The sequence below is a fragment of the Arvicola amphibius genome, chromosome 9 (genome assembly GCF_903992535.2).
Source record: "Arvicola amphibius chromosome 9, mArvAmp1.2, whole genome shotgun sequence".
Taxonomy (NCBI): domain Eukaryota; kingdom Metazoa; phylum Chordata; class Mammalia; order Rodentia; family Cricetidae; genus Arvicola; species Arvicola amphibius.
The window spans coordinates 67,106,702-67,116,216 of record NC_052055.2 but is presented as its reverse complement, the minus strand read 5'-3'; positions in this window follow the sequence as shown (position 1 = coordinate 67,116,216).

Sequence of the window (9,515 nt, the reverse complement as noted above, 5' to 3'; positions counted from 1 at the left end):
TCTGGATTACTGCTCCTTGGGATGAAGTTTTTTAATAGTTCTATCCATTTGCCTGAAAATATGGTGAGACCTCTCTCTCTCCCTCTCTTCCTTCTTTTTATCTTCTGAGTAGTACGCCATTGGTTAACTGTACCCCATGTCCTTTATTCAGTCTTTAGTTGAGTAACATCTAGGTTGTTTCCATTTTGTTGCTATTACAAATAAAGCTGCAATGAACATAGGTGATTAAGTGTCCTTCTGGTTGGGTGCAGTGTCCTCCGTGTATATGACCAAGAGTAGCATAACCTGGTCTTGTATAGATCAGTTCCCAGTTTATGAGGAACTACCATATTGGTTTCTATCTTGCTGCACAGGTTTGCATTCCCACCAGCAATGGAGGAGTCTTTCTCTTGCTCCACATGTTTGCCAGCTTGAGCTGTCACTTGTTTTATTGATCTTAGCCATCCTGGTAGTTATAAGTTGAAATCTCAAAGTTTGTTAGATTTGCATTTTTGATGGGTAGGAATGTTGAGCATTTCTTGATGTGTTTCTCTGCCATTTGAGATTTCTCTGTTGAGACTTCTCAGTTTCAACCCAGATCCGATTTTTAAATTGGATTGTTTGGTTTGCTGTTCTTAAGTTCTTTATATATTTTATATATTAGCCTTCAGTCAGATGTGAAGTTAGTGAAATATTTTCCCTCTCTGTAAGCTCCAGTTTTGTCCTATTGACACTGTCCTTTGCCTTATAGACACTTCTCAGTTTCATGGGGTCTCATTTATGAATTGTTGATTTTAGTGCCTGTGCCATCAGTGTTCTGTTCAGGATGTTGTCTCCTTTGACCATGTGTTCAAGGTAATTCCCACTTTCTCTTCTGTTAGGTTCCCTGTGTCTGGTTTAATGGTGAGATCTTTTGATTGACTTGGACTTGTATTTTGTGCATTATGGTAAATCTGTGTCTCTTTGCATTAGTCTAAATGTCCGCATCTATTTAGAACAGCACCATTTGCTGAAGGTGCTTTCTTTTTCCCACTATGTATTTCTGTCTTCTTTATTAAAAACCAGGTGTCCATAGGAGAGTGTGGATTTATGTCTGGGTTTTCAGTTGCATTAAATGCTTCCAGCCCCCTGCTTTTTATGCCATCACCTGATCTTTCTTGTTGCTACTTCTCTACAGTAGAGCTCACACCCGAGTGTGATGCCTCTGGCATTCTTTTCTTGCACAGGATTCTTTATCTATACTGGGTTTTTGTTTCTCCATATGAAGTTGAGTACTGTTCTTATGCAGCCTGTGAAGAATTGTGTTGGAATTTTGATGGGGATTGTGTTGGATCTGCAGATTGCTTTTGGTCAAATGGCTATTTTTTACCAGGATAATACTATTCTTTCATGAACATGGGAGATCTTTTAGTCTTCTGATACTTTCTTTAAACTCTCTCCTCAAAGACTTGAAATTATTATCATACAAGTCTTTCACTTTCTTGGTTAGAGTTACCCAAATTTATGTAACATTATTTGAGGACCTGTGAAGGGCGCTGTTTCCCTGACTCCTTCCTCAGTTCCTCTGTCATGTGTGGATAGGATTCTGAGTGTTTTGAGTTAATCCTATATCCAGCCATATTACTGAAAGTGTTTCTCAACCTTAGGTGTTCCCTAGTAGAACATTTAGAGTCACTTATGTATGCTGTCATATCACCTGCAAGTAAAAATACTTCTGACTTATTCCATTTTGTATCTCCATCAGTTGTCTTCCTGCTTTAGCTAAAAGTTCAAAATCCTATATTGCACAGAGAGGAAGAGAGTGGACAACCTTGTCTCATTTCCCACTTTAGCGGAATCGCTTTGATTTTCTCTCCATTTAATTTGACGTTGGTATAGGCTTTCTGTAAATTGCCTTTGTTATAATTAGGTATGGCCACGGTTTCCATAATCTCTCCAGGACATTATCAAGAAGGGTTGTTGGATTTTTGTCAAAAGCTTTTTCAGCATCTAATGAGATAGATGATCATGTGGGTTTTTTCTTCCAGTTTATTTGTATGGTGGATTACATTTACTGATTTTTGTATGTTGAACCATCTCTTGGTTTGTGGATGAAACCAGCTTGATTATGGTGCATGATCTTTTTATATGTTCTTGGATTCAGCCTGAAATTATTTTATTCACTTATTTTACATCTATTTTCATGAGTCTTTATATAACTTGAGCACCAGGGTATGTGGCATCATAAAATGAATTGGACAATATTCCATATCTTTCTGTTAGCTAACAATTTGAAGAGTAATGGTGTTAATTCTTCTTTGAACATCAAGTAGAACTCTTTGCTAAACCTATCTGGCCTGGGGCTTTTTGCAGCAGAGTCTTTTATTACCTGCTTCTGTTTCCTTGGGGCTTGGAGTTTTAGTATAATTGTTTATCTGATCATGATGTAACTTTGGCAAGTGGTATCTATTGAGAAAATTATCCATTTCTTTTAGATTTTCTAATTAGGTGGAGTACAGGTTTTAAAAGTATGTCCTTATGATTCTCTGAATTTCCTCAGGGTCAGTTATTGTGTCCCCATTTTGCCTTTGAATTCACTACTTTGGAAATCCACTCTTTGTCTTTTAGTTAGTTTGGATAAGGATTTGTCTATCTTGATATTTCTCAGAGAACCAGCTCTTTGTTTCATTGATTCTTATGTTCTCTTTGTTTTCATTTTATTAATTTCAGCCCTGACAGTGATAATTTCTTGCCACCTACTCCTTCTGTTTCTTTTTGTTCTAGATCTTTCAGGTGTGCTGCTAAGCTGCTACTGTGAGATCTGTGCTAGGCACATAGAGCCATGAAATTTCCCCTTAGGACGGCTTTTCTTGTGTCGCATAAGTTTGGCTATGTTGTACATCCCTTTTCCTTGAATTCTACTTAGTCTGAATTTCTTTTTAATGTCTATCTTGATCCCTTTTTTATTGAGTATAGAGCTTTTCAGTTTACCTGAGTTGTAAGATTTTTGTAGTTTCCAGTCTTTTGATGAGCACCTGCACACGGTGCTCTGATAGGATGCAGGGGCTTGTTTCCATTTTCTTTTATCTGTCGAGACTTGTGTTCTGTCCAAGTACGTTGTCAGTTTTGATGAAAGTTCCGTATGTGCTGAGAGGAAGTTATATTGTTTTTTGTTTGGGTGAACTATTCTGTAAATATCTGTTAGATCCATTTGGTTGATAATGCCTGTTAGCTACATATTTCTCTATATAGTTTTTTTTTTTCTGAATGATCTATCTGTTATCAAGAGTGCTGTATCAAAATCTTCCACTTTAGTGCATGAGGGTGAATGTGTGTTTTAAGCTATAGTAGTGTTTCCTCTTACAGAGGTGGGTGTCCTTGTGTTTTGGGCATGGATGTTAAGAATTGAAATGCCATCTCGGTAGTTATCATCTTCATTTGATTAATACATAGTGTGCTTTACCATCTCTTGTGATTATTTTTGTTTCGAAGTCTATTTTGTTAGCTAATAAATTGGCTACTCCATCTTGCTTATTGGGGCGGTTGTTGCAGTATCTTTTTTCAACCCTTTACCCTAAGGTAATGTCCATTCTTGATGGGAGGTGGGTTTCTCATATACAGCAGAAATATTGGTCCTATTTCCATTTCAATTCTTTTAATCTCAAAAATTTTAATTGGGGAATGGAATCTATTCATACTGACCAAATCAATGAAAAATGATTGTTATTCCTGTTATATTGCTTTTGTTGCTGGTGGTGGAGTGTGTGTGTGTGTGTGTACACATGCATGTGTGTTTCCATTCTTTTGCTGTTTTGAGTGTGAGATTATTTATTTCCTGTGTTTTCAAGTTGACCTTCTTAGTTTGGATTTTGTTCTTTTTAGCACTTTCTGCAGTGCTGGATTTGCAGATTCCATATGACTTAAATTTGGCTTTGTCATGGAATATCTTAGTTTCTCCTCCTATGGTGTTAGTAAGTTCTTTTGGGTATAGTACTCTGGGCCGGCATCTGTGGTCACTTAGAGTCTCCAATGATCTGTGCAGGTCCTTCTAGCGTTTAGACTCTCCTTTGCAAAGTCAGGTGTAATTCTAATAGGACTGTCTTTAAATGATACTTGGTCCTTTTCCTTTATAGATTTTAATATTCTTTCTTTGTTCTGTATGTTTAATATTTTGACCATTATGTGGTGAGGTGTCTTTCTTTTCTGGTCCTATCTATTTGGTGTTTTGTATGTTCCCTCTACCTTTTTTATACTCATCTAATTTAGGTTAGGAAATTTTTCTTGTATGATTTTTGTTGAGAATATTTTCTAGGCCTTTGAGTTAGTACTCTTCTCATTTCTTCATTCCTAATATTCGAGGTTTTAGACTTTGCACAATGAACCACATTTCTAGGATGTTTTCTTTCTGGAAATTTTAGGTTTAAAAAAATTATTGCATTATAAATAATGCCATTCAAAATTTCAACCTCCTCCCCTCCTCTCATTTCCCTCCCGCTCCCCCACTCTCCCTCCCCTCTCCCCTTTCAGTCCTAAGAGAGGGCAGGGTACCCTGCCCTATGGGAAGTCTAAGACATCCCCCTCCATCCAGGCCTAGGAAAGTGTGCGTCCAAACAGACTAGGATTCCAAAAAGCCAGTACATGCAGTAGAATCAAATCCCAGTGCCATTATCACTGGCTTCTCAGTCAGCCCCTCATTGTCAGCCACATTCAGAGAGTCCAGTTTGATCCCATGCTTCTTCAGTCCCAGTTCAGCTGGCCTTGGTGAGTTCCTGTTAGATCACTCACACGTCTCAGTGGGTGGACGCACCCCTCACAGTCCTGACTTCCTTGCTCATCTTCTCCCTTCTTCTGCTCTTCAACTGGACTTTGGGAGCTCAGTCCAATGCTCTGATGTGGGTCTCTGTCTCTATCTCCATCCATCACCAGATGATAGAAAGAACTCAAGAAACTAGACATTAAAATTCTAAATAACCAAATTAAAAATGGGGTACTGAACTGAACAGAGAATTCTCAACAGGAGAAGTTCAAATGGCCAAAAGATACTTAAGGTCATGTTCAACTTCCTTAGCGATCAGGGAAATGCAAATCAAAACAACTTTGAGCTACCATCTTACACCTGTCAAAATGGCTAAGGTCAAAAACACCAATGATAGCCTATGCTGGAGAGGATGTGGAGTAAGGGGAACACTCATCCATTGCTGGTGGGAATGCAAACTTGTGCAACCACTTTGGAAATCAGTGTGGCAGTATCTCAGGAAACTGAGAGTCAACCTACCTCAGGATCCAGTAATACCACTCTTGGGAATATACCCAAGAGATGCCCAGTCATACTACAAAAACATTTCTTCAACTATGTTCATAGCAGCACTATTTGTGCACTATTAGCCAGAACCTGGAAACAACCTAGGTGCCCCTCAATGGAAAAATGAATAAAGAAAGTGTGGCACATCTATACATTAGAGTTCTACTCAGTGGTTAAAAAAAAAAAAACAATGACATCTTGAATTTTGCATGGAAATAGAAAACACTTTACTGAGTGAGGTAACCCAGACCCAAAAAGAGGAATATGGTATGTCCTCACTCATAAGTGGATTCTAGCCATAAATAAAGGACATTGAGCCTATAATTCGTGATCCTAGAGAAGCTAAATAAGTAGATGAACCCAAAGAAAAACATATTTTTATCTTCCTGGATGTTGGAAATTGACAAAATTGCTGGGCAGGGGTTGGGAGCACGGGGGTGGGAGTGAGGTGGGGATAAGGGGAGATGGGGGGAGAGAAGGGAGAAGGAGAGGATGGGGAGAGCTTGAGTGAATGGGATGGTTGGGATGGAGGAGGGATGGATGTGGGAGCAGGAAAGTATATATCTTAATTACGGGAGCCATTTTAGGGTTGGCAAGAGACTTGACTCTAGAGGAGTTCCCAGGTGTCCAAGGAGATGTCCCCAGCTTGTTCCTTGGGCAGCAGAGGAAAGGGTGCCTGAACTGGCCTTGTCCTATAGCCACATTGATAATTATCTTGTATATTACCATAGAACCTTCATCTGGTGATGGATGGAGATAGAGACAGAGACCCACACTGGAGCACTGGACTGAGCTCCCAAGGTCCTAATGAGGAGCAGAAGGAGGGAGAACATGAGCGAGGAAGTCAGGACCACGAGGGGTGCATTTGCCCACTGAGACAGTGGGACAGATCTAATAGGAGATCACCAAGGCCAGCTGGAATGGGACTGATGGAGCATGTGATCAAACCGGACTCTTTGAATGTGACTGACGGTGGAGGCTGACTGAGAAGCCAAGGACAATGGTGATGGGCTTTGATTCTACTGCATGGACAGTCTCTGTGGGAGCCTTGTCAGTTTGGATGCTCACCTTCCTGGACCTGGGGGGAGTTGGGAGGATCTTGGACTTCCCATAGTATAGGGAACCCTGACTGCTCTTTGGCCTGGAGAGGGAGGGAGTGGGGGTGTGGGTGGAGGGGAGGGGAGGGAAGTGGGAGGAGGGGAGGAGATGGAAATTTTTAATAAAAAAATAAAAAATAAAAAATAAAAAATAAGATGTTTATTGGCATATTATATATATTATAATATACATATATACACACATATATATTTATTCCATAGTCAGACACATTCAACAAAAGTATTTGATGAAATAACAGAAAAATTTAAAAGAACTAATTACTTGATAACTAACTTCTCAATGGAATATCATTTAAGTTTTTAGTTTAAGCATCTTTAGTGTGTTCTAAGTTTTAGCATTTTATTTTATTAATATTTTTATTTCATACTGACAATACTTCTGTATTTGTTACACAGAATGTGATGGTATATTTAACTCATGTTGATGTATATTTTAGGAAGAGGTAGAAGGAGGTATAATTATATTATTAGCTGGTACCAGTAAAATAAAAAGGAAGGTTTCGAAGTCTCTCACTACTCAAGATAACAAGACAAGATCATAAACCTGTTTCTGTGTAAGTTTCCTACGTGGTTTCACTAAGACCAAGTGCCAGTAGGTGCTGGGTAGGCCTAGAGAACCTTACCTATAGGTGTTGACCTTCCCCCCTCTCTCTCATCCTCCCTCACAGCATTTCACATGATCAGCCTTTCTGTTCATCCTATAAAGTAGTATTATTAGGAAATTAGTTTGTAAAACCCCTTAGAACTCAGGATAAGGTGCTGACATATTTGCCCCTGGCATCTGGTAATTTGATGTGGATGGAAGGCTGTGTGGGAATCCAGGCTAACTCAGGCAAGCATGGGAAAGCAGAGACCGGTCACTCATAGGGCTTTAGGGATGGTGTCAGCGAACACAGAGTTTCAGCTTTTTTATTTGAGATGTTTACCGTATCTGCTCACAGAGACCCATGACTTGCAGTTGACCACCCTTTCATCAATGAATGCTGTAGTTACACAGGTAGTGTCTTGTGTTTAACACTTCCACTAGAAACCCCTCAGGAACCGTTAGATCTCTGCTATTTCCATTTTGTTACCTTGTCAAGTCATCCCGACTTCTCAGAATTATTTTCAAACTAGAATACACAAAGAATAAACAAGTCTTAACTTCACTGCATTTCAGGCTTTTCACTTTAATGGCTCCGATCTGTAGATACTGTGAGAGAAGGAAGATAGTTTTTAATTTGGCAAGGACACAGGTGAACTAATCACGGCTTGTGGGACTTAGGAGCAGATCTTTAAGAAAGGAGTTGTGGTCACGACATGTGGCTTCTCCTTCTAGTAGTTGACGCCATCTTTCGCAGAATCCACCAGAGCCAGAACCAGAGTTCATGGGCTACAGTGATACCAGTGGAAGGAGAATGCTGATCATTGCTTCTGACTGTAATTTATAATAGTTCTGCCTATTACCAATGTGATCAGAAGGAACACTGTGTGTCCCCAGTGTGGAACATGGCACAGGCCAGTGCCTAACATCTGCCAATAGGCATGTCCTATCATTACTTTAACTACAATTCTCCGCAATTATTTTCAAACACAATGTTGGAAACATTACAAAGGTGGGTTACAGGAAAGTGATGGGATCTCAGCTACTGGACTCTGGTGCTATCTGGTAAAATTTTCAGCCCTTCCATTGGTGGAGAATCAAGCTTTTGTTAGACCTGACATAGAGGTAGACAAAGAATGGCTCTAAAGGGGCTAAAGATTGCCCACAATAAATAGGAATTAGCTCCTGGGTCTGTGACATGTCACACCCTTTGAAGTTTTAATCAGCCTCTGCCGACTTACTTTCTTTGTAGGAATTCTTGTGCACAGGTGCTTTTTAACATCATCCTTTGAGTTTTTATATATAGTTTAAACAAGTCTCATATTGGAGATTAATATACTCTGTCCTAGATCCATATCTAATAATTTACATATTCTTCTTTAAATTCCAAAGTCTAGCCAAAAGCCCATGGAAAGGATGATCAAGGCATGGTACTCTTCTTGACACATTTGTGGGCATGCCTTATGCTGGAAGTGAGATGGTAAAATTATTAACTTAACACAGGGAAGACTTTGTTTGATCATTTATAAAGTTAGAGGAAGTGTATTCCTCTTTAGAAGAATAGTGGGATGTTTTCAAAACACTCAGCACCTCTCTTGCCTCACAGAAAGCAAGCATTGTTAAGCAATACAGTGGTGTCATTTTCAGTGACTTTTCTGGATTTTCTGGTTGTAAGATGTCAGGACATCGGGGTTATTGAGCTTGCTCCATGGATCAGTTTCTTGTGGATCTATATGATCACATGATATCAGACTCAGTGCCCCTTGACGTTGGGCAAGGTGGGATGGGCCTGGAGTGTGATATTGATGGTGAGGTTGCTGCTAGGGGTGAGGCTGTAGTGACCATCATTTGTGCACAGTAGATCACTGCCAGAGGATCCAGGAGACTTGTTCTCAGCAGGCTCTTCAGTCATGTTGAGAGGCAGGAGGGGAAGCTAGCATCACTGCCGCTTGCTCTTCCTGTACTGAGCTCACTCTGTCCAGAGGCTTGGAACTCTTGAAACACAAGACCACCATGGAGTTGTTTGGGAAACCCATCTCATTGTGTAAAGAAAACAGCCTGTGAAGTGCTACAATTTGCTTCTTGTTTCTTTGTTACTTTGAAGCAAGATTAGGTCAGACAGTCAATATATTCACAAAGTGGTTTGCAAGGGCACTAATCTGAGCCTCTAGTAAATACTTTGCTAGGAAGCTGAGGAGGCAGTGGAAACCCATCTGAAAGATGGGGGCTCATATTGTAGCCCTGCCTTTCTGACCACTACCTCCCAGGGACAAGACCTCTTGGCAGTTTCCATGACCTTCCTTCTCAGAAAACCTCTCACCCAGTTATGGGGTCCCTCTGGCCTGGACTGAGTTTTTGTTTTCCTTGTGAGAATTCTAGAAAGCAGCACTCAACTGAATCACAAAGTTCCCACTGGAGTTCTGCTCAAACACTTGGAAACACTGCCTTTAACCCTGTAAGATGATAACTGGATCCCATGTCATCTATATAAGATGAATGAAAATTCTGCAAACAACAATGTGTCCGGCTGTGAACAAAACTCCTGGAAGGGGTC